Below are 23,035 nucleotides of genomic sequence, written 5' to 3'. Positions count from 1 at the left end.
CTCTGGCCCAGGGAGTTTATTTGTAGTTTGCTTTTCTCTGATTTCCACCCACAGGAAATTCAGGCATGGAGCAGTTAAGAGACTTGCCTGAGGTCGCCCAGAAGGCAAGTGGTGGAGCTAGGATTAGAACCCTTGTCCTCTGACTCTCACTGATGCAGGTTGCTAGGGAAGCACTTCCCCTCATAAAACCCTGTGATGGAAAATATTCACAGCTTGCTGGGTGGATCAAAGCCAATGGCCCATTCATGGATACCTAGTTTGGAAAACCCATCTAAGGGCAATTTACGATTATTATTATTAAGAAACTGACAATCACCTTGGATTCTATTCTGTATGGGAGCCTTCACGGAGGGCCAGCCACTTAAAACGCTCCATGCCTTTCAGTGCTGCAACTGGGAAACGATTTTCAGAACATCCCTGCAATTGCAGCAGAACTTCAAAGGTTGACGCGGTTTCTCACGTTCCTTTTATTAGTGCTTTGGCAAGCAGACACCAACATGCAGAAGACTTGGGGCACGAAAGTAGCATGATAATTGACACACAAGTCAGCCTCTCCTGCTCCGCAACCGTCCTCTCATTCTGTTTACCAGGAAATCGTCTCTTTCATCCCAGGACTCATGGATCAGGTTTCACATCCCATGCTCTTTTCCACTTCTTGCCCTCAGGGACCCCACATGATGAGGGGTAACACTTCTACATGCGCATCACCCCACCCCACCCTGAACTTGGTTTCAGTTTTGGAGGATGGTAGCGTCCTTCACTGCTTCGGTTTGCAGAGGAGGGTGAGCATCATTTTTCCTTCTAGTCCTTTTAGAAATGGTCCTTCTCACGGGCCTGGGAATCAGAAGGACCTGGGTTCTAATCCTGACTCCTCCACTTGTCTGCTGTGTGACCCTGGGCAAGTCGCTTCACTTCTCTGTACCTCAGTTACCTCATATGTGAAATGGGGATTAAGACTGTGAGCCCTCTGTGGGACAGGGACTGTGCCAACCTGGTTTATCTGTATCCACCCCAGCACTTAGTACAGTACTTGGAACATAGCAAGTGCTTAACAAATACCACAATTAATCAATTATTTCTAAACAATCAGCTAGCTCTCCTTGGATTTTTTTTCATAATGCAATATTAATAAACATCATTTGGCCTCGGAATTCAATTGATGCTAGTCAGGGGCCAAATGATTTTTTTAATATCTCATTATGAAAAAAACAGAAGGAAAAACAATGATCTCAAATCAATCTTGAGCAGCCCAGGAGTTTTCTAAGTGTAAATCACCTTCCTGTGGAGGGAAAACTATAACCAGCCCTGGAGATAAGGGAATGCATTAGATTCTGGGTCACTCTAAGGAAGCAGCGCTAACACAGATCGCGAGTGGGCACGGGGCATTGGATGGGCACCTGCGGGATGAAAACAGTGGCACCTAAGCAAGCTTGGATTGTGCCTTTAAAGTCGCAGCGGGGTATTTCAGGTCCAAGGAACTTTCTCAAACCAAGTTCCTTTCCACCAACTTGACCCTTTGCCTCTTCTTCGTCTTTTTCTTAAAAATTATACTTTTAAAGTATCTGTGCTAAGAGCCAGAGTAGATATAAGCTAATCAGGTTGGACAAAGTCCACGTTCCACGTGGAGTTCCCAGCTTTAATCCCCATTTTACAGATGAGGTAACTGAGGCACAGAGAAGTTAAGTGACTTACCCCAGGTCACCCAGAAGGCAAGTGGCAGAGTTAGAATCCAGGTCCTCTGACTCCCAAACCCGTGTTCTTTCTACTAGACCACGCTGCTTCTCACTTTTGTTCCCTGTGCTCTGTGTGTCCCAGATCTGCTTGAGGATAGGCAGGAGCCAGGGGATTTTAGAGCAGTTGGAACTTCGGAGAGAATTCCGTGCCGCTGACTGGCATTTCTGGGTCAGCAGGATGGGGACTGGCATCTCCCCCATGTTGTGCGGGCCCTCGTTTTCCACTCCCTCCCTTTTCGGCAGTCAACACATGTGAGAGCCTGTCCTGCCTCCCTCCGAGACCGAGCGAGGCTTCCCCTAGCAACAGAAAGCATGCAAACGGCTCAGACCCCAGCTATTCACATTTTCGGTCATGGTTAATGCTTCTTCTAGCAAAGAATTGGCCATCGCTGCAATTCCAAATCAGTCAGGGCAGTTTTTATCCACCTCGACGAAGGCAGATTTGTGTGCTAATAAAATAGCAAGAGAGAATGGAAACTCAACAATTCATGGTCAATTTTCCCCCCCACCATGGCACAAGCGGGTTGGGCTTGGGGGAATGCGATGGGCAAACTGTCCCTTTCCCAGAAGTTCTTTCAGGGTTTTTCTGGACAACATGGGCTGCTCTGGGCAGTCAGCGTGGGACTACAATGGATGGTAAAATCCGATGCCTTTGCAATCAGGGATGGGGCAGCCATTGTGTCGGTGAAAAGAACCAGCTCTAGGTTCCTTCTTTAGGAGCAGGACATTTTCAGCCTCTGGGTACCAAAATACACCTCCCCCTGCTTTCCCACCCCCATCCTTTCCCCCACAAATGGCAACCGGCCAGATGTCATGGGACACGCTTAGAAAAGACCCTTCCAGAAAATTCTACTTTTCAAACACAAAAATCAGTGGAATCAAGCACTTTGGGCGCAGCTCTGCTCCCACTTGGGACAGCCGAACCCAAACCTTAGCAATTTCTGCCACCTGGCCCAGAATTGTGGCTTGCTTTAGCATGGCCTGATTCCCTGAATTTGTCAAAAGTGAGTTCTGCACAGGTGTTGAGAGCTTTCTCCAGGGCCCTCGTCTGTTTTGATTTGGAACACCGTTCCACCCCTGCCCCTCAAGGCCTAAATCTAAAATGCTCTTGAGGACCAAGTTCTTATTTTTTCTTCTCATTTCAGTCCAGCGTCTCAGAGGGTGATGGAGACCAGGCTCTCTTCCCCTTCCCCGGAGGACCACGAGGTTGGAATCCCTAGTTGGTCCCATGATTGCTGTCTCACTACCGATGCTGCTCTGCAGGGAGTGCGTGGCAACCGTCTTGCCTCTGCTCGGGGGTTGCGCTCAGCAGCTGCGGGGCAGAGTGAGACCTAAGCTGCAGCTTGACAGGGAGTGGAGAAGGGGGTGGGGGCCTCCCTGGGGGCAGAGCTTCAGATTATTGGAGAGAGGTTGTCTTAGCAATATGCTACACATACCAATTTCCTCATCACACTATCTTTCTCATTTCTCTTCCTCCCTCCCCCCTCACATCTGGCAGACCACTGCTCTCCCCATCTTCCAAGCCCTTCCAAAATGTCATCTCCTTCCCGAGGCCTTCCCTAATTGACTGTCCCACCCTCATCACTTCAGCAGTTCTGGGTCACCTGCACCCTAAATTGGAACCTGGTCTAGAGACCTTCCCTGATCATCTTTGTTGCCCTTCTCTGCACTTTATCCAGCTGTTTTATGTCCTTCCTAAAACAGATGAAAACTAGAACAGCTCATGACATTCCACCTGTGGGCACCTCCTGGTTTCTGTCTTAGCAATATTATGTGATGCTGTTTGTTCCTAATGGGGCCAAGTATTTTGTTGGCTTTTAGGTTGCCACCATGTCCTGAGCAGCAGTTTGAAAATCCATACCATCATGATCCAAGACTTCTTTTCTAAATCACGCCTGACCCTTTGTAGTTGAAGTTTGGATTATTTTTTCCGAGACTCATTTCCTTGCATTTGCTTACACTGAAGACCACCGCCTTTCTCCCCATTCATTCCCACTCACGAGAAGCAGCGTGAGGGGAAAATGCCTAGCGGAAAATTCACGGGATTGGGAGTCAGAACCCCTGGGTTCTCATTCTGGCTCTGCCACTTGCCTGCTGTGTGATCTTGGGCAAGCTTTTCTCTGTGCCTTAGTTTTCTCTTCTGTAAAATTAGGATTCAAAACCTATTCTCTCTTCCCTTTAGAATGCGAGCTCAGTGTAGGAGAGGGACTGCATCGGATCTGATCAGAGTGTATTGTATCTTTCCCAATGCTTGCTACAATTCTTATTATTAATAATAAGAATAAAATACAAACCACCTTTTCTGCCAACTCCTGTGCTGTGGGGGATGGACTTCACTGCAGGTCCAACTCCTGTGCTGTGGGGGATGGACTTCACTCCAGGTTGTCAGGCAGAGCTGGAGGAGGGTACTGTTCACATCAAGCAGCTGTCAACCGTGCAGGATAGTGTTTACCCATTCAGCTGCTCTCCCTATAGACAAGGAAGCAGAGTAGGGCAGCTGAGACCACATAAGACGGTGCCAGGAAGAAGGGCCCTTAGCCCAAGGGGTCAGTCATCCCTCAATCAATCAATCAATCAGTCAGTCATATTTATCGAGCGCTTACTGTGTGCCTAGCACTGTCAACTAGCACACTTCGGGGAGGAAGGGGGGTCTGTCCCCAGCGTTCGACTACCTTGACTCAGAACCCAGGGTCGGAGCCAGCTCTGGAGAGTCAGTGCCAGGATTAGCACCTGTGTACCCCGATGGGGTTTTCCAGTCCCGTCGCAGTGGGGTCAGCCACAGAACCCGCTCCAGGCCCAGAGCAGCCCCTCCCTGAGGATGCTGACTGGAAAATATGGATCTTTTTGGGGTGATGACCTTACTGAAATGACCCAGCGCCCCAGCCCCCAAGTCTCCAGGTCTACCACCCCAGGGATAGTATCCCAGGCCCAGTACCCCACAGCCCTATTACCATCCCAGGCCCATCATCCCCAAATCTACCATCCACAAGGCCTAGCACCCCAAACCCAGCACACCCAAATCTACCATCCCAGACCTATCACCCAAGGGGCCTCCACCCCAGACCGGAGGAACTAAGTTCAGGGCCGCAGCCTGGCCTCCTTTACCATGAGACGTTACAAAATGCCTGTGAAGAAAGAAACTCCCACACAGTTGGGAAATCATGTCCCAGGTTAACACTTCCTCCTTTCTCTTCAGGGCCAAGTGCTGCCCGGTGTGAAACTGGAACTTGCAGGGGGAAGAGGCGGGTGGGACCAGTGGTGGCTGTTAGGTAACAGTGAGCAGAAGGATGGCAGTTTCACACGTCCACACTCCAGGAACTAGCTCCTGGGGAGATTAAGGGCTCCAGGACCCACTTGCCACTGAGTTTCCCAGGATGGTTCCCAAAGCCGGGGCCATGCCAGGTACATCCACGGCTTTTCTCCAGACATTTGGGGTCATGCTCCTTTGATTCCCAGGGAAGAAAAGATGAAACTAGGTAGTCAGGAGGCAGGCTGGTCTCTGGTGAGCATGAGCCATTTGGGCACCGCTGGGGCACTGCTGGCCTCACCTTGCTGCCCTTTACAACACTGGAGAGGTAGATTTCCCTGAAGATGGAAGCCCAGAGGACTTGCGGGTTTTTTGTAGCCCACCACATTGCCTCTGGCCCAGCCCTCACCCCTTCCTCCTGCTGGAGTCAGATCCCCGCAGATTTCTGTCATCAACATAAAGTCCCTTGGGAACCCCGAAAATATTGCAGGAGAACAGCGGAGGAAAAGAGGAAAGCTTTCCATCAATTACGAGGTCTGTGACCTAGCTGTGGGCTTTCCCGGGAGGGCAGAGGAGCACCGAGGACCCTGGACAGGGCCAGGGAAAGGAGAACTGGGAGGCAAGAGAGCTGGCTATCAAGTGGCGAGGGAGGGGAAGACCTTTTAGACATGACTGGGGCCACTGCCTAATTTCCTGTATGTCCACAGCCTGATTTTGTCCTGGTCTGTCTCGATCAGGTAGGTGTTTGCTGTCTTGCTGGCTCAGGGGCTTTAATGTCCTAGGCAAGAGGCCTAAGAGCAGGGGTCTTGGATGGCAAGCAAAATGGGCATGAAGGTTGGAACCACCGGACTGTGCAGCCCCTGCTACACCACCTGAACTGGAAGCACTGGGGCAACTTGACTCCTTTCTAGAGCCAGCCATACAGTCCACTGGTTCTCCTGGATCTGGCCCTGCCTAACTCATCCCTACCCCTCAGTGTAAGGAGTAGGAAAACAGGGATGGGCACTTTATTTCTTGAGCACTGACTGTGAAGAGAGCTGTACTGGGTGCCTACTGGGTGCCTGGCAATTTACTGGGCACCTAGTATTTTCAGACGTTAGTACTGGGGGTCTACTATATGTAAAGTGTTCTATTGTGTGCGTAGTAGATGCAGAATGCTGTCTTGGGCACCATCTGTGAAAAGCACTGTACTGGATTCCACCTCTATGCAGATCAGTCTATTGGGCATGGCTGTGTGCAGTGTGCTGTACTGGATGCTTGGGACTGTGCAAGAAAAATGTGATAATCATCATCATCATCATCATCATAATTGTGGTATTCGTTAAGCATTTACTATGTTCCAATCACCGTACTAAGCGTTGGGTTAGATTCAAAATAATCCATTCTCACATGGGGCTCACATTCTAAGTTGAAGGGAGAGCAGGTATTAAATCCCGATTTTTCAGATAAGAGAACTGAGGCACAGAAGAATTAAGTGATTGCCCGAAGTCACACAGCGGGTAAGTGGCAGGACCAGGATTAGAAGATGTAGTCCCTGCCTTCGAGGAACTTATAGTCAAGAGAGGGAGACAGATCATATACAGACAAAGGCTGTGAAAAAGGGAAAACCTAGATACAACTGGCAACCACAAAAGCAAATTATGAGTAAATGAATGAATGAATCAATCAGTCAGTCAGCGGCATTTATTGAATGCTTACTGTGTGCAGAGCACTGTCTGCCAACATGGGGTTTACAGTCTACAGAGGGAGACAGACGTTAAAATAGATTAGGGCTAGGAGAAATAGTAGAGTATAAGAATAGTTACATGAGTAACAGAGTATATGTACTAAACCAAACAGTATATGAGTTACAGAGAAGCAGCATGGCTTAGAGGAAAGAACATGGGTTTGGGAGTCAGAGGACATAGGTTCTAATCCTGGCTCTGCCACTTGTCCACTATGTGACCTTGGGCAAGCCACTTAAATTCTCTATGCCTCAGTTACCTCATCTGTGGAATGGGGATTAAGATTGTGAGCTCCATTTAAGTCAACCTGATTACCTTGTATTTCCCTCAGCTCTTAGAACAGTGCTTGGCCCATAGTAAGTGCTTAACAAGCAGCGTGGCTTAGTGGAAAGAGCCCGGGCTTGGGAGTCAGAGGTCATGGGTTCTAATCCCAGCTCCGCCACTTAACTGTGTGATCTTAGGCAAGTCACTTAACTTCCCTGTACCTCAGTTACCTCATCTCTAAAATAGGGATGAAGACTGTGATCCCCACAGGGGACAACCTGATTACCTTGTATCTACCCCAGTGCTTAGAACCAGTGCTTGGCAAATAGTAAGTGCTTAACAAATACCAACTTTATTAGTAGTAGTAGTGTCATTGGGCTAGGGTGAGTATCAAGTGCTTAAGAGTTACACGGCAGGTCCATAGTAGATGCAGAGGGGAGGGTGGATAGGGAGGAATGAACAAATGTGATGTGAGTGTAGTGTGTAGCCTTGGGGGTTGGACAGTGCAGTGGCTTTGGGCTGGCATTCTAGGGGGTGGCAGAAGTGGCAGCCACCCTTGGAGCCTGAGTCTTGCTGGGTCTCTCTGAGTCTCTCTAAGTCCTGTACTAAGTACTGAGGTAGATACAAGATAATCAAGTCATTTATTCATTCATTCAATCGTATTTATTGAGCGCTTACTGTGTGCAGAGCACTGTACTAAGCGCTTGGGAAGTCCAAGTTGGCAACATATAGAGACGGTCCCTACCCAACAGTGGGCTCGCAGTCTAGAAGTCAGACATAGTCCCTGTGTCACATGGAGCTCCTGGTCAAGGTAGGAAGAAGAACAGATATTGAGTCCCTATTGAGGGAACTGAGGCCCAGAGCAGTTAAGTGAAGGCACAGGGAAGCAGCGTGGCTTAGTGGAAAGAGCCCGGGCTTGGTAGTCAGAGGTCGTGGGTTCTAATCCCGGCTCCGCCACTTGTCAGCTGTGTGACTTTGGGCAAGTCACTTAACTTCTCTGGGCCTCAGTTACCTCGTCTGTGAAATGGGGATTAAGACTGTGAGCCCTACGTGGCTCACAGTCCTGATGACCTTGTGTCTACCCCAGCTCTTAGAAGAGTGCTTGGCACGTAGTAAGCACTTAACAATTACCAACAACATTATTATCATTATTATTATTATTTGCCCAAGGTCACACAGCAGGCAAGTGGTAGAGCAGAATTAGAACTCAGGGCCTGTGACTAGTCGGGCTGATCTGCACCCCATTTGCTTTAGCTCCCTGGCTCCTCCCTGATCCCATGGCTGTTCCTCACCCCTAACTGGCCTAGTCCCCAGCCCTCAGAAACCTGGCACGGGGGAAGGCTTTTGGGCAGTCACCAGCCTAGCCTCAGGGTCTGGAGAGGCACGGAGAGGCAGCAAGGTGGAACCAAAAATTGGTACCGAATCCTTAGTCCCTCTTTGGTGGGGGTGGGGATGGTGTTTCAGAAACACTTGCTCATTGTCCGTGGAGCAGGGCTTACACAGACATACACACACCCACACACACAGCTGATCCCAAGAGCAGTAGGGCTCGCCTCTTCCTCTCTGAAGAGCCTCTCCGAGCCAGCCCAGCGTGACACAGCGTCCACCCATCCTCCTCTGCACAGGCCATGAGGGTGACTGTAGTTCCAGCCCATGGGGACGAAGCGCCCCGTGAGAATCAGGAACTTGGTCAGAGGCCGGGGCAGGCGTGGGGAAGCGAAACAGCCTCAGCTTTAACCTTTGGGGAAGTCAGCCCACCTTTGACTGCTTGGGGAATGGTGAATCCCACAGGCACAGGGGAGGCCCTGCCCGTGCTGGTCTCCCCACTCAGCGGGCTGCCCGCTGCTGGAAGGCGGTTAGGAAACACAGAAGACACAGCCGGGTTCTCTGGACTGACAACGAGCCTGAAGAAGCCCAAGAAGTCCGAGGCTGCTCCGATAGCGGAGCGATATCCAGTTATGCCCAGAGAGCCAGAGGGTAGAAAATGAAATCAAGAAGGTTCAGGGACCGAGCCAGCAGACTTAGAGAGGCCTGGGCCCCAATGCTGAATCCTTGACTGCTCTGTGAACATCACCTATGAGCTGTGCCATAATAAATGGCCAAACAGGATCAGCAACAACGAGAATGAACCGGGGCCTGGGAGTAAGAGGACTTGGTTTCTAATCCCGAGTCTGCCACTTGTCTGCTGTGTGACCTTAGGCAAGTCACCTAACTTCTCTCTGCCTCAGCTAACTCATCTGTAAAATGGGGATTAAAATACCTGCTCCTGCTTAGGTTGTGTAAGCCCCATGGGGAACAGAGACTGTGTCTGACCTCGTTGCCTGGTATCTACCCCAGCACTTAGTACTGTGGTTGGCACATAGTAAGCACTTAACAATTATTATGATTATTATTACTGTTATCGTCATCATCAAGGACCTAGAATCCTGACAACCCACACAATTTCACTCTGTGGAACATGGGAGGTAGCAGATAAGAGTACGATATTGCTGCACCTGCTGTAGGGTGGCCTAGATAATCATCATCAGCTTCATTATCATCATCAATCGTATTTATTGAGCACTTACTATGTGCAGAGCACTGTACTAAGCGCTTGGGAAGTACAAATTGGCAACATATAGAGACAGTCCCTACCCAACAGTGGGCTCACAGTCTTAAAGACTGTGGGGTCATCATCATCATCAATATCATTAGTATTGTGGAGCTATCGGGTGTTTAGAACAGTGCTTGGCACATAGTAAGTGCTTAATAAATGCCATCGTTGTTATTATTATTAGAAATATAAGCACCTTTAGTGCTTCAATCAACCATCAGTGAGCACTTTCTGTGTGCAGAGCACTGCTCTAAGCACTTGGGAGAGAGCACAGTGTAACAGAGTTGGTAGGCACCTTCCCTGCCCACAGTGAGTTTATAGTCTAGAGAGCGTGACAGACATTAATATAAATCGATAAATTATGCATATGTACGTAGGCGGCGTGGGGCTGCGGAAGGGGTGAATTAAGGATGCAAATCCAAGTGTAAGGGTGATGCAGGAGGGAGTGGGAGAGGAAATGAGAGCTTAGGACAGGCCTCTTGGAGGAGATGTGCCTTCAGTAGAGCTTTGAAGGTGGTGAAAGCGATCCTCGGTCAGATATGAAGAGGAAGAGCATTCCAAGCCAGGGGCAGGACGCGGGCTAGACGTCGGTGGTGAGATAGACCAGATGGAAGTACAGTGAGTAGGTTAGCATTAGCACGGATGGGTGAAGCTCAGGTCTGTCCCCTTGGGTGTGTGGTGAGATGTGTAAAGAGATCAAAGCTGGAGGCCTTTGGCTGAGCTCAGGCTGCAGGAGTCAAGGTTGGCCTGGTCATTATGCAGCCCTCAAATTTGCCTTCTGCCAGGTTAGTTTCCCCATTGCTGGGGTGGGGGGTTGTACCTCAGAGGCCTGAAAACTCACTGGCAGACCTGACCCCGAAGGAGCTGTCGTGGGCTCAAGTGTCCAGACACTACTCTCCATCTTTGTACCTAGTTCTCCAGCCACTTCTGGAGTGGGCCCCAGTCCTCATTTCTTTCTGGAAGAGTGTCTTGGGCAGAGCCTTTTAGCATTCACCCATCCCAGGTGACTCCACCATTGCATCAGTGGTCCTTGGCAAAGAATGGTTTATGGGCCATTGTCATTTACTAAGCCACAGGGCGATGTAAAGGGCGGTGGGGTGCAGGTAGATTCCAGACCAGGCTGTGTGTGTGAGTGTTGGTGGAGGGTTGGGGAGATAACGGCTAAAGTCATCTCTGGCCCCCTCTGGAGATCAGGACTCTGCTCTGGGATCTCTAAAGTCTCCAGTCCTAACAGGATGGGCCTGAGTCGGCGCCAACCCCAGATTGTCTCCTGAAGTGGCCGGACCTGGATCGGACTCTGCCTGATTCACTTCTTGCTCAGAGCCAGGCAGGACCTCCAGGAGGCCTTCCCAGACTGAGCCCCTTCCTTCCTCTCCCCCTCGTCCCCCTCTCCATTCCCCCATCTTACCTCCTTCCCTTCCCCACAGCACCTGTATATATGTATATATGGTTGTACGTATTTATTACTCTATTTATTTATTTATTTTACTTGTACATATCTATCCTATTTATTTTATTTTGTTGGTATGTTTGGTTTTGTTCTCTGTCTCCCCCTTTTAGACTGTGAGCCCACTGTTGGGTAGGGACTGTCTCTATGTGTTGCCAATTTGTACTTCCCAAGCGCTTAGTACAGTGCTCTGCACATAGTAAGCGCTCAATAAATACGATTGATGATGATGACCCAAGCAGGACTCCGGTGAAGCTGGGGGCACGAAGCTGGCTGAACAGGGGCTTCATCCCCACACACTTCCTGATTTTTCTTCCGGTGTATGGGACACTGATAAGCGTTTGGCAAAGGCCTCAGCCACCTCCTGGTTCCTAATTATATAGGGGAAGGGGTGAGGAGTGAAGCCTGGGGGCAGTGAGGCGGAGAGAGAGAGAGAGACAGATGATTCCAAAAGCCAAATCCAATATGGGAGCCAGCAGGTGTGGAGAAGCTCAGCCCACACCCAGCTGTCTCCCTCTGGCACCACCAAGGACCCAGGCAGCCCGCTCTTTGCCCTCCCTCCTTCCCCTCCCCACAGCACTTGTGTATATTTGTACATATTTATCACTCTATTTTATTTGCACATATTTATTACTTTATTAATTTTATTAATGATGTGTACTTGGCTATAATTCTGTTTATGCTGATGGTATTGACACCTGTCTACTTGTTTTATTTTGTTGTCTGTCTCCCCCTTCTAGACTGTGAGCCCGTTGTTGGGTAGGGACCGTCGCTCTATGTTGCCGATTTGTACTTCCCAAGCGCTTAGTACAGTGCTCTGCACACAGTAAGTGCTCAATAAATCCAATGTAATGAATGAATGAATAAATATGATTGAATGAATGAATGGGCTTGTCTGAGGGGTGTTTGTCTGGGTTGCCCTTACCCCGGTGACAGCACGTCTGTATTTGGTGTTCCTGAACCTGGTAGGGAGCTGACCCTCATCCAATCAGTCAATCGATCAATTGTATTTATTGAGCACTTATAGTGTGCAGGACATTGTACTAACTGCTTAGAAGAGTATAACACAGCAATATAACACATACATCCCCTGCCCACTGTGAGCTTACAGTCTGTAGAAGGAGATAGACATTAATATAAATAAATCATAGATATGTGCATAAGTGCTGAGGGGCTGGTGACTAAAGGGCGACACAAAAGGGAGATGAGGGCTTAGTCAGGGAAGGCCTCTTGGAGGAGATGTGCCTTCAGTAAGACTTTGAAGGTGGGGAAAGTCATTGTCTTTTGGATATGAAAAGGGAGGGTCTTCCAGGCCAGAGGTGGGATGTGGGTGAGAGGTCAGCAGTGAGATAGACGAGATTGAGGTACGTTGAGTAGGTTGGCTAGAGGATCGAATTGTGGGATGTGGCATGTAGTAGGAGAGTAGCGAAGTGAGGTAGGAGGGGGCAAGGTGATTGAGTGCTTTAAAGCTGATTGTAAGGAGTTTCCGTTAGATGTGGGGGTGGATGGGCAACCCCTGGAGGTTCTTGAGAAGCACAGACTGAAGGTTTTTGTAGAAAAATGATCCAGGCAGCAGAGTGAAGTATGGACTGGAGTGGGGAGAGGCAGGAGGCAGGGAGGTCAACAAGGAGGCTGATACAGTAATCAAAGCGGGATAGAGTAAGTGCTTGGATTAACATGGTCGTAGTTTGGATGGAGCGGAAAGAATGGATTTTAGCGATGTTGTTTAGGTTGAACCGACAAGATTTAGTGACAGACTGAATGTGTGGGCTGAACGAGAGAGAGGAGTCAAAAATAACACCAAGGTTATGGGTTTGTGAGACAAGAGGGATGGTGGTGCTGTCTACAGTGATGAGAAAGTCACAGGGAGGACAGGGTTTGGGTGGGAAGATAAGGGGTTCTGTTTTGGACATTTTAAGTTTGAGGTGATGGCGGGACATCCAAGTAGAGATGTCTTGAAGGCAGGAGGAAACGCAAGACTGCAGAGAGGGAGAGAGATCAGGGTTGGAGATGTAGATTTGGCAATCATACTCATAGAGGTGGTAGTTGAAACCTTGGGAGCGAATGAGTTCTCCAGGAGAGTGGATGTAGATGGAGAATAGAAGGGGACCCAGAACTGACTGAACCTTCAGGGACCCCCACAGTTAGTGGGTGGGAGGCGGGGGCACAAAAGAGATTGAGAATGAGCAGCTGGAGAGATAGGAGGAGAACTAGGAGAGGACAGAGTCAGTGAAGCCGAGGTTGGATAATGTGTCCAGTAAAAGGGGTGGTCGACAGTGTCGCGGGTAGCTGAGAGGTGGAGGAGGATTAAGATGGAATAGAGGCTATTAGATTTGGAAAGAAGGAGATCATTTGTGATCTCTGAGAGGGCAGTTTTGTGGAATGAAGGGGATGGAAGCCAGATTGGGGGAGGTCAGGAAGAGAATTGTTAGCCCATGAGGCCGGCAGTCAAGCTAGATTCCAGCCCAGCCTTTCTCCATACATTCTTCCCTTCCCAGACCCCTAGTGGGCTGTCCAGCTGGCAGGCGGGTGGGTGGGACCTCCCCCCCCCACTTTAGCTCTTTGTGGGGAGAAAACCGTCAGGAGGAAACTTCAAGCAGAACTGAAGCGATAGCACGGCTCCCACCCCCGTCACCCCCATGGAGCTGGCCAGGACTGTCACATCTTATCGGCCAGACCCGAGAGCTTCCTCCCGCATGGAACAAATGGGCAGAGATAATGCAGCCCCTTCCCACCCGCCTCTCGCTATCTCCTCATCTCCAGCCTTGCAGGTTTTGCTGCAACAACAGCCAAACAGCCATCCGCCCCTGAGTCAGCCTTGCCAGGTTGTAGATTGGACACGAGGCTCGTGTAATCACGTCCTGTTAGCGCTCAAGCCATCCATGACCCACTGAAGGTCTCTTCGAAGCAAAACCTCTCATTTGGATGTCCTGTGCTGATATCAGTAGGGGTGGCTGGGCCCCAACTGTGTGCCGAGCACTGTACCGAACATCTTCTTTGTACAGAACACTGTACTGGGCACCTTGGTGTGTGGAGAATTATACTGAGCCCCCACTGGTGAGCATGGTGTTGCTACGAACCTTGGAAGTTTTAAAAGACCATCTCAAAACTCTCTCTGAATAAGGCTGCATCCACAGGACTGTTTACCCGCAGGAGAAACTGAGGTCCAGAGGAGGAGAAATCGTGTCCTAAAGAGCCATTCAGAGCCGGGCTGAGGGGCTGCAAGAAAAGGAGGTTCAAGAGCATGAAGTAGCTTCTGGTTGAAAGTAGGCTGACGGTCAGGGCTCCATTGTTTGGAAAGACACAGGCTGAGAAAAGGCAGGTTGTTCAGATGCGAAAATGGAAATGTTGTCCCAATCCCACAACACCAGAATGCAGAAGGATCCGTTGGTGCTTGAGGGAGGTAGGTTCGGAACAAACAAGAAGAAGCACTTCTTCATGGTCATGGGTTGTAATCACGGTTCTGCCACTTGTCTGCTGTGTGACCTTGGGCAAGTCACTTTGCTTCTCTGGGCCTCAGTTACCTCATCTGTAAAATGGAGAGCCCCACATGGGACAGGGACTGTATCCAACTCAATTTGCTTGCATCCACCCCAGCGCTTAGTAAAGTACCTGGCACATTGTAAGCGCTTAACAAATACCATTACTATTTTTCTTGGCCCAGCCGGCGATACACCTAATTGGAGTCTCGACCTCTGGACATTGTAGTGGCAGAAAATGCCAGCAAGCTCCAGGGGGTAGGAGTGGATCTGGTCATCTGGGGTCTCGGATCGTGGGAGGGAAAATGAGGGCGGGAGGGAGGAGGGAGAGCCAGGAGTGTTGGTTGGATGGATGGATGGCCCAACCCTAACCATGAAAATGGGATCAGTGGGGCCAATTTGGCTCCCAAATCATCTCCCAAAAATTCTGGCCTGAGCTGGGAGGGAGGAACTCTGAACACAGTAAACAAAAAATACCATTTATTGATTGGTTGATGAGGGAGGTGAAGCAGAGTGGCCTAGAGGAAAGAATATGGGCCTTGGAGTCAGAAGACTTGGGTTTTAATCCTGGCTCCACAACTTGCCTGCTGTACGGACTTGGACAAGTTATTGTAACTTCTCTGGGCCTCAGTTTCCTCATCTGTAAAACGGGAATTCAATAACTGGACTCCCTCATACTTAGGCTGTGAGCCCCATGTGGGGCAGGGACTGTGTCTGTTACAATTCTCTTGTATGTACCCTAGCGCTTAGCACAGTGCATGTCTACTACTGTACTGTACTGTAGTCTCTCAAGCACTTAATACAGTGCTCTGCCTATAGTAAGCACTCAATAAATACCATAGATTTATTATGGTATTTATTATTATGGTATAATTATATAATTAAATTATGGGCACATAATGATAATTATAATTATTTATAATTAAATAATTATTATGGTATAATTATTATTATGGGCACATAATGATAATTATAATGATGATGTATTATAGATTCTTTACTTATATTAATGTCTGTCTCACCCTCTAGACTGTAAACTCATTATGGACAGGGAACGTCTCTGCTAATTCTGTTGTATTGAACTCTCCCAAGTGCTTACTACAGTGCTCTGCACATAGTAAGCACTCAATAAATGCCATCGATCAATTGATTAATGTCCCTCTGGCCAGGAACCATTCATTCGATCAATCATTCATTCAGTCATATTTATTGAGTGCTTACTGTGTACAAAGAACTTTACCAAGTGCTTGGGAGAGTACAGTGTAACAATAAACAGACGCATTCGCTGTCCACAACTAGTTGTTAAGCACTAAGTGTCAAGCACTGTTCTAAGCTCTGGGGCAGATACAAGCTAATCAGTTTGGGAGTCAGAGAGGCATGACCAAGGGCATTCAGGTTCAGATCAAGGAATCTAGCATGGAGCCATGGTCTTCCAACATCCTCTGCAGCCTCTTCCAGACCTGTGCTCTTTCCATGCTTGGGGACCAAGGAGGGTAAGTAGTCCTCCCTGGTGTCCTCAGTCAGGCTCATCCCTGCTTGGGGTGGGCCCTGGGGCAGCTGCCCTTCCTCCAGCCTGGTGACATACCACCTTCTCCGTCAGTCAATCGAATTTTCTGAGCACTTACTGAGCTCAGAGCACTGTACTAAGCATTTCGGAGAGTACAAAATAACAGACACATTCCCTGCCCTCAACAAGCTTGCACACATCCCCTCAGGGGGAGTCTGTATTCAAGCAACGACCTGAAGTATGGGTCCTGGGAAGAAAACAACGACCCCAGGCCCTGGGTTCTTTGTTTTCCTGTATCCAACTCAATTTGCTTGCGTCCACCCCAGCGCTTAGTAAAGTACCTGGCACATTGTAAGCGCTTAACAAATACCATTACTATTTTTCTTGGCCCAGCCGGCGATACACCTAATTGGAGTCTCGACCTCTGGACATTGTAGTGGCAGAAAATGCCAGCAAGCTCCAGGGGGTAGGAGTGGATCTGGTCATCTGGGGTCTCGGATCATGGGAGGGAAAATGAGGGTGGGAGGGAGGAGGGAGAGCCAGGAGTGTTGGTTGGATGGATGGATGGCCCAACCCTAACTATGAAAACGGGATCAGTGGGGCCAATTTGGCTCCCAAATCATCTCCCAAAAATTCTGGCCTGAGCTGGGAGGGAGGAACTCTGAACACGGTGAACAAAAAATACCATTTATTGATTGGTTGATGAGGGAGGTGAAGCAGAGTGGCCTAGAGGAAAGAATATGGGCCCCCAGTCCCTGGCTTTGGCTTCTTTGCTAAGGAGGCCAGGCTGCAATGTTATCCTTCCCTGTCGGACAGCTGTTCCCAGACTGGTGAGAAACATGTAATTCAGACTTCGGCTGTGGAATTGGGGGAAGGGACCCCCACCCTGGTCCAAACATTTTTTGCCCCCACCCAACAGCCTCACATACCAAGGCTATTAGCTTTACGTTCCCTAAATTTAGAGACCAGACATCTCCCAGATGATTTCTAAATTCCAGAGCGATTGTCGTGGAGATCTTCAAGGGCAGAGGAAGACAGACAAGAATTGGTCACAGAACTGCAGGCGCTTCCTAGAGCTGAACAGACCAGCTTCTAGAGAAGCAGGGGGGCCTAGTAGAAAGAACATAGGACTGGGAGTGGGGAGCCCTGGTTTGTAGTCCGAGCTCTGACACTTACCTGCTCTGTGACCTTAGTCAATTCCCTTAACTCTTCTGGGCCTCAGTTTACTCATCTGAATAATGGGGATTAATGACACGCAAATTCATGGAGCGTTCCATATTTTTTCTACTGATGCCTGTTTATTTGTTTTGATGTCTGTCTCCCCCCTTCTAGACTGTGAACCCGTTGTGGGCTGGGATTGTCTCTCTTTGTAGCTGAATTGTACTTTCCAAGCGCTTAGTACAGTGTTCTGCACATAGTAAGTGCTCAGTAAATATGATCGAATGAATGAATAACCCATTCTGTGGGACAGGCATTCTGCTGACTGTATATATTGTGGCTACCCCAGCACTTAGTACATAATAAGCACTTAACAAATACCATAAAAAAAGACATTATCTGCGCATAATAGGCACCCAGTACAGTGGTCTGCTCTCAGTAGATGCTCAGTCAGTGCTGTTGATGACAATACTGATGATGGCACGGACTTTCAGAGCATAATAATTCGTGTAGAACAGCTCCTGCATGAGTGATTCAAGGCCTGCTGAACGTCAAAACCGTTGAGCTAGCTCAGGAAAGCAGGGAGAAAATATTTGTCATCACCTTCTGACAGCCTGCAGGGGCTTAAGTGCTGCAAAAGACATTGAGCAGAGTCGGTGCTAGTCTTCCAGAGCCCATGTTCTCAAGAAGAAAGCCAGAAATGACCAGTTATGTTTGAACAGCTCCCAATTTGTCATTTGAATTGTCCAGGTCATCAAAAGCAATGGGCGTGCCTTCCACGAACCTCAAAATATCACCATAGGTGGCATGGTTCCCCAGGATAGCAGCAGCATGTAAAAATCAAATTTGATAAGTAACTTAATAGCATTGACTTGATGATAGGAAAATCGAGAACACAGCCATCTGCTTGTTGAACAGGATTCAGCTGGCAGGTGTTTCTGGACTGAGAGCTCATCCCCTATACAAGCTCACCTCCTCCAGGAGGTCTTCCCAGACTGAGCCCCCTCCTTCCTCTCCCCCATCCCCCTCTCCATACCCCGTCTTACCTCCTTCCCTTCCCCACAGCACCTGTATATGTGTATATATGTTTGTACATATTTATTATTCTATTTATTTATTTATTTTACTTGTACATATCTAGTCTATTTTATTTTGTTAATATGTTTGGTTTTGTTCTCTGTCTCCCCCTTCTAGACTGTGAGCCCACTGTTGGGTAGGGACCGTCTCTATATGTTGCCAACTTGTACTTCCCAAGCGCTTAGTACAGTGCTCTGCACACAGTAAGCACTCAATAAATATGATTGATTGATTGATTGATTGATTGAAGGCACATCTCCTCCAAGAGACCTTCCCTGACCAAGCCCCCCTTTCCTCTTCTCCCTTTCCCTTCTGCATCGCTCTGACTTGCTCCCTTTATTTATCCCCCATCCCAGCCCCACACCACTTATGTACGTAGGTGTCATTTCTTTTTTTATTTTAATGTCTGTCTCCTCCTCCAGACTGTAAGCTTGCTGTGGGCAGGGAATGTGTCCGGCCCTGGGTCGGAAGGGCTGCTTGGAGTTCTGGGCGCCAGCTTGAGAAGCAGAACGAAAGCTTGCACAGGAGTTGGATTGACGCCCTCTCAGGGTGGAGATTCCCCCCCGGGGCCATGCTTATACACTCAGTAACGGTATAACATTTGATTTGTTAATTATGTTATTAATTAAGCATTTGCTATGTATTAAGCACTGCCAAGATACGAAATGATCAGATCAGACACAGTCTCTGTCTCACACGGGACTCACAGTCGAAGGGAGCTGGCCCTGGCAGCAGGCCAAGCTCTTGTCACTGGAAACATTCCATCAATCCGTGGCATTTATTAAATACTTGCTCTGGGCAGAGCGCCGTCCAAATTGCTTGCTATAGTAGACAAGTATGATATTTGCCCTCAAGGAGCTTACAGTTTAGCTACAGGCTGACTGTGTGGCCCGTGGACTGCACGACTGCTCTGCTGTCTCAGTTTCCCCAATCCATCTGGCCTGCAGGGAGGCAAAGGGGTTGGTGCTGACGCCTTATACATGCTCTTTTCCGAGACAGGCAGCCACTTTATCATAGGGGTGGGCGGGCAGTGACTCGACAGAGTGGCTGTGTCAACATCCCCTCCCTGGTTCCAACATGGTCTTTGGTCTTCTCCCTGCCATGAGCCATGCTCCTTCCCTTCCCCTTTCTCTCCCCTCCCACTTCTTCGTTCATTCATTCATTCAATTCATTCAATAGTATTTATTAAGCGCTTACTGTGTGCAGAGTACTGTACTAAGTGCTTGGGAAGTCCAAGTTGGCAACGTATAGAGACGGTCCCTACCCAACAACGGGCTCACAGTCTAGAAGGGGGAGACAGACAACAAAACAAAACAGACACAGACACGCACACACCCGAATTCATGGCTTCATCACAACTGAAATCTTCAGCATGGATATGGAGGGGTCAGGAAATAGAGGATGTCCAAAAAAGGAATCAAAAGGAGGTGACCAAAGATTTATTTAAAAGACAAGGGTGGAGACCGGGACTAAACCACAGCTGTAGCACCAGGCTACTTGTGCTCATTTTAGGCGCCCTAAAACAGATGTGTAGAAGCAGCTTGGCCTAGTGGAAAGAGCTCAGAGTTTAGAGTCAGGAGACCTGGGTTCTACTCTTGTCTCTGCCATTTGCCCGGTGAACGACCTTGGTCAAGTCACTTCATTTTTATGTGCTTCAATTTCCTCACATGAAAAAAAGGGATAAAATACCTGGTTCCTCCTGTTTTTAAGACTGTGAATCCTGTCTGGGGCAGGGACTGTGTCCGATCCTATTACTTTGTACCTGTCCCAGGGTTTGGTACATAGTGAGCACTTCAAAAATACCAGCAATATTGTGTGTGTCTACAAAACTGCTTTAGAACTGGCACACCACAAAAATCACCTAATTAAGAATAAAACTCCTCCTGCTCCCTGTCCCACTCAGGCTCCATGGCCTCTCCCACTCTTTCCCCCAACCACTCACACCCACTCCACTCCTCTTGCAGAACACTCTCCTAAGCACCTGAGAGTGTACCCAAGGCAAAAAGACACGGTCCCTGTACTCAAGGAGCTTATTCATTCATTATTCATTCAATCGGATTTATTGAGCACTTATTGTGCGCAGGACTCTGTACTAAATGCTTAGGAGAGTACAATACAACAATGAACAGACACATTCCCTGCCCACGATGAGCTTACAGTCTAGACCGGGGGGCCCAGGGAGGAGGGGGAAGGCACTACTACAAATAAATAAATTACAGATATGTACATAAGTGCTTAAACTCTAATGGGAGAGACAGAAACAGAGAATTTACAGATGGTGGGAGAATCAGGCTGGGCTGAGAGGAGAGTGCTCCTGAAAATGAGACGCTAGATTGTAAACTCGCAGTGGGCAGGGATAATGTCTACCAACTTAGTGGGTAGAGCATGAACCTGTGAGTCTGAAGGACCTGCATTCTAATCCCAGCTCTGCCACCCTTCTACTGTGCGACCTTGCGCGGGGCACTTCACTTCTCTGTGCCTCAATTCCCTTATCTGTAAAATAGGAATTAAGAACATGAGCCCCATGTGGGACAGGGACTGTGTCCAAGCTTAAAACACTCCTGACACAGTCATTCATTCATTCAATCGTATTTATTGAGCGCTTACTGTGTGCAGAGAACTGGACTAATCAATCAATCAATCAATCGTATTTATTGAGCGCTTACTATGTGCAGAGCACTGTACTAAGCGCTTGGGGAGTACGAGTTGGCAACATATAGAGACGGTCCCTACCCAACAGAGGGCTCACAGTCTAGAAGGGGGAGACGGACAACAAAACAAAACATATTAACAAAATAAAATAAATGGAATAGTAAATATGTACATGTAAAATATATATGTACAAACATATATACAGGTGCTGTGGGGAGGGGAAGGAGGTAAGGCGGGGGGGTGGGGGGAGAGAGGAAGGAGAGGGCTCAGTCTGGGAAGACCTCCTGGAGGAGGTGAGCTCTCAGTAGGGCTTTGAAGGGAGGAAGAGAGCTAGCTTGGCGGATGTGCTAATGGAAATACCATTAAAAAAACCCCCAAAAACTTTTGCATTGAACTCTCCCAAGCACTTAATACGGTGCTCTAATTACAATAAGGGCTCAATAAATACTATCCAGTGATTGATTGATTGATATGGGTGAACCTGATCCTGGCTGCGCCCTGATGGGTATTTTATTTTCCATCCGCACGCCCTACCACAGGCTGGTACCCAAACCCCAACAGCCCATTCAGCAATGGGAGAGTACAGTTGGCTTGGGAGAGACTACAATATAACAGAGTTGGAAGACACATTCTCTGCCCAGAAGGACTTTACAGTCCACAGAGGAAACAGACATTAATGCCAATAAATAAATTACGGATGTGTCTGTAAATGCTGCGGAGCTGAGGATGGGTTGGAGATCAAGTACCCAAGTGCGTAGCTTAGGCAGAATTGGAGAGGAATTAGAAGAAATGAGGGTTTAGTTGGGGAAGGCCTCTTGGAGGGGATATGATTTTAATAAGGCTTTGAAGGTGGGGAGAGTGATAGTCTGTCAGATGTGAAGAGGGAGTCCCAGGTCAAAGACAGGATGTGGGTAAAGGTTCAGTGGTAAGATAGACAAGATCGAGTTACAGTGCATTGGAATAGGAGTAGGAATAGTAAACGCTCCTTTACTACTTTAGTACAGTGCTATGCACACACTAAAAACTCACTAAATAAATACTATGGATCGTTCGATTGAGGGAGGCCATGGTTTTTATGTTTCTAAAGCCCTACTTCCTGTCTGCACCCCTTCCCCTCTTTTCTGGCTTCTTTGTCACCCCCTTCCAACCTGACTTTGAACCCTCATGTCCCCTCAGGCCAGGTAAGCTGAGAGCAGGATTTTCAATCAGCTTTTTTGGCAGCAAAAGGGTCATTTTGTCAGGGCCGGTAGACTTGTTAAAAACAAATCTCTTAGCCGCTGTTTTTTTACCTTCCATTAGGCGGTTCTCCCCACAGAGACCGGATAGCATGTCGGATTAAGTGGCAAACGCTTTTACGAGTTCCGAAGAAATCTAAACCTAGAATTAAAGCGAAAACGTTCCAGCTGCTCTGGAAGAGGAAGTTTATCTTTCCCCAATGGGTGGCGGTCTGATTTCACATCACGAGCCAAATGTTTTGCCTGCTGCATCCCAGAGCAAACTGGGGATTAAGTAGGCGTAGGCTGAACCAATGGTACTGAAGAAGTTTCTGTAGACGGCTGCACCTTCTGACGTGCCCTTCCCCACCCCAAAGACTACCCTGGAAACTGGAATTCTCAGGAGCCTACAGAACCACAGGAGCAGAATGACACTCTGTAAACAGATCTCAAGTTAACTGGTATTTACAACCCGCCCAGGCTGGACTCTGGGTTTCAAGGAAGCTGATTGATTGAAAACAGATGGTTGGATGGCTGGGTAGAACAGAATTATGATCGTGTGTATAAGAAGTGCCAAAGTGACCTCCTCTCCCCTCCATTACCTTTGCAGTGTCCCGTTGGGTAAAAGGGTGCCTGTTGGAGACAGATTTCACCCTGGCCAGAAGAAAAGTCCACATAGCCCACACCTACTTGCCGCAGGTTAGTGATTTCCATGAAGCATCCTAATGGGGACAGCAGCAAAACAACTGGACGCTGAACAAAACCCAGGATCTTAGAACACCCTCCGCCCCGCCCTCCCCCACCAGTGGACTTCCAGTGCAGTCCTGAAATTCCCTGTTCATGAGGAGGCAATCCAATGGCCTAGTGGAAAGTGCGTGGGCCTGGGAGTTGGGAGTTTTAGTCCCATTCCTACCACTTGTCTCCTACCTTAACAGCGTTG

The 23,035-nt window shown here is 48.5% G+C and overlaps 1 long non-coding RNA gene across 1 annotated transcript in view; it reads left to right on the top strand.

The window, feature by feature from the left end:
• LOC119936526 overlaps nt 1-22,789 on the top strand; it is a 66,514-nt gene extending 43,725 nt beyond the window's left edge. Inside the window, exon 3 of the long non-coding RNA XR_005453794.1 lies at nt 22,706-22,789. This is a non-coding gene — a long non-coding RNA (uncharacterized LOC119936526). The remainder of the gene's footprint in view (nt 1-22,705) is intronic.
• Nucleotides 22,790-23,035: the final 246 nt, after the last annotated feature.

This window comes from Tachyglossus aculeatus, chromosome 14 (genome assembly GCF_015852505.1).
Source record: "Tachyglossus aculeatus isolate mTacAcu1 chromosome 14, mTacAcu1.pri, whole genome shotgun sequence".
NCBI classification, from domain to species: Eukaryota; Metazoa; Chordata; class Mammalia; order Monotremata; family Tachyglossidae; genus Tachyglossus; species Tachyglossus aculeatus.
This window is presented reverse-complemented; position numbering and strand designations above follow the sequence as displayed.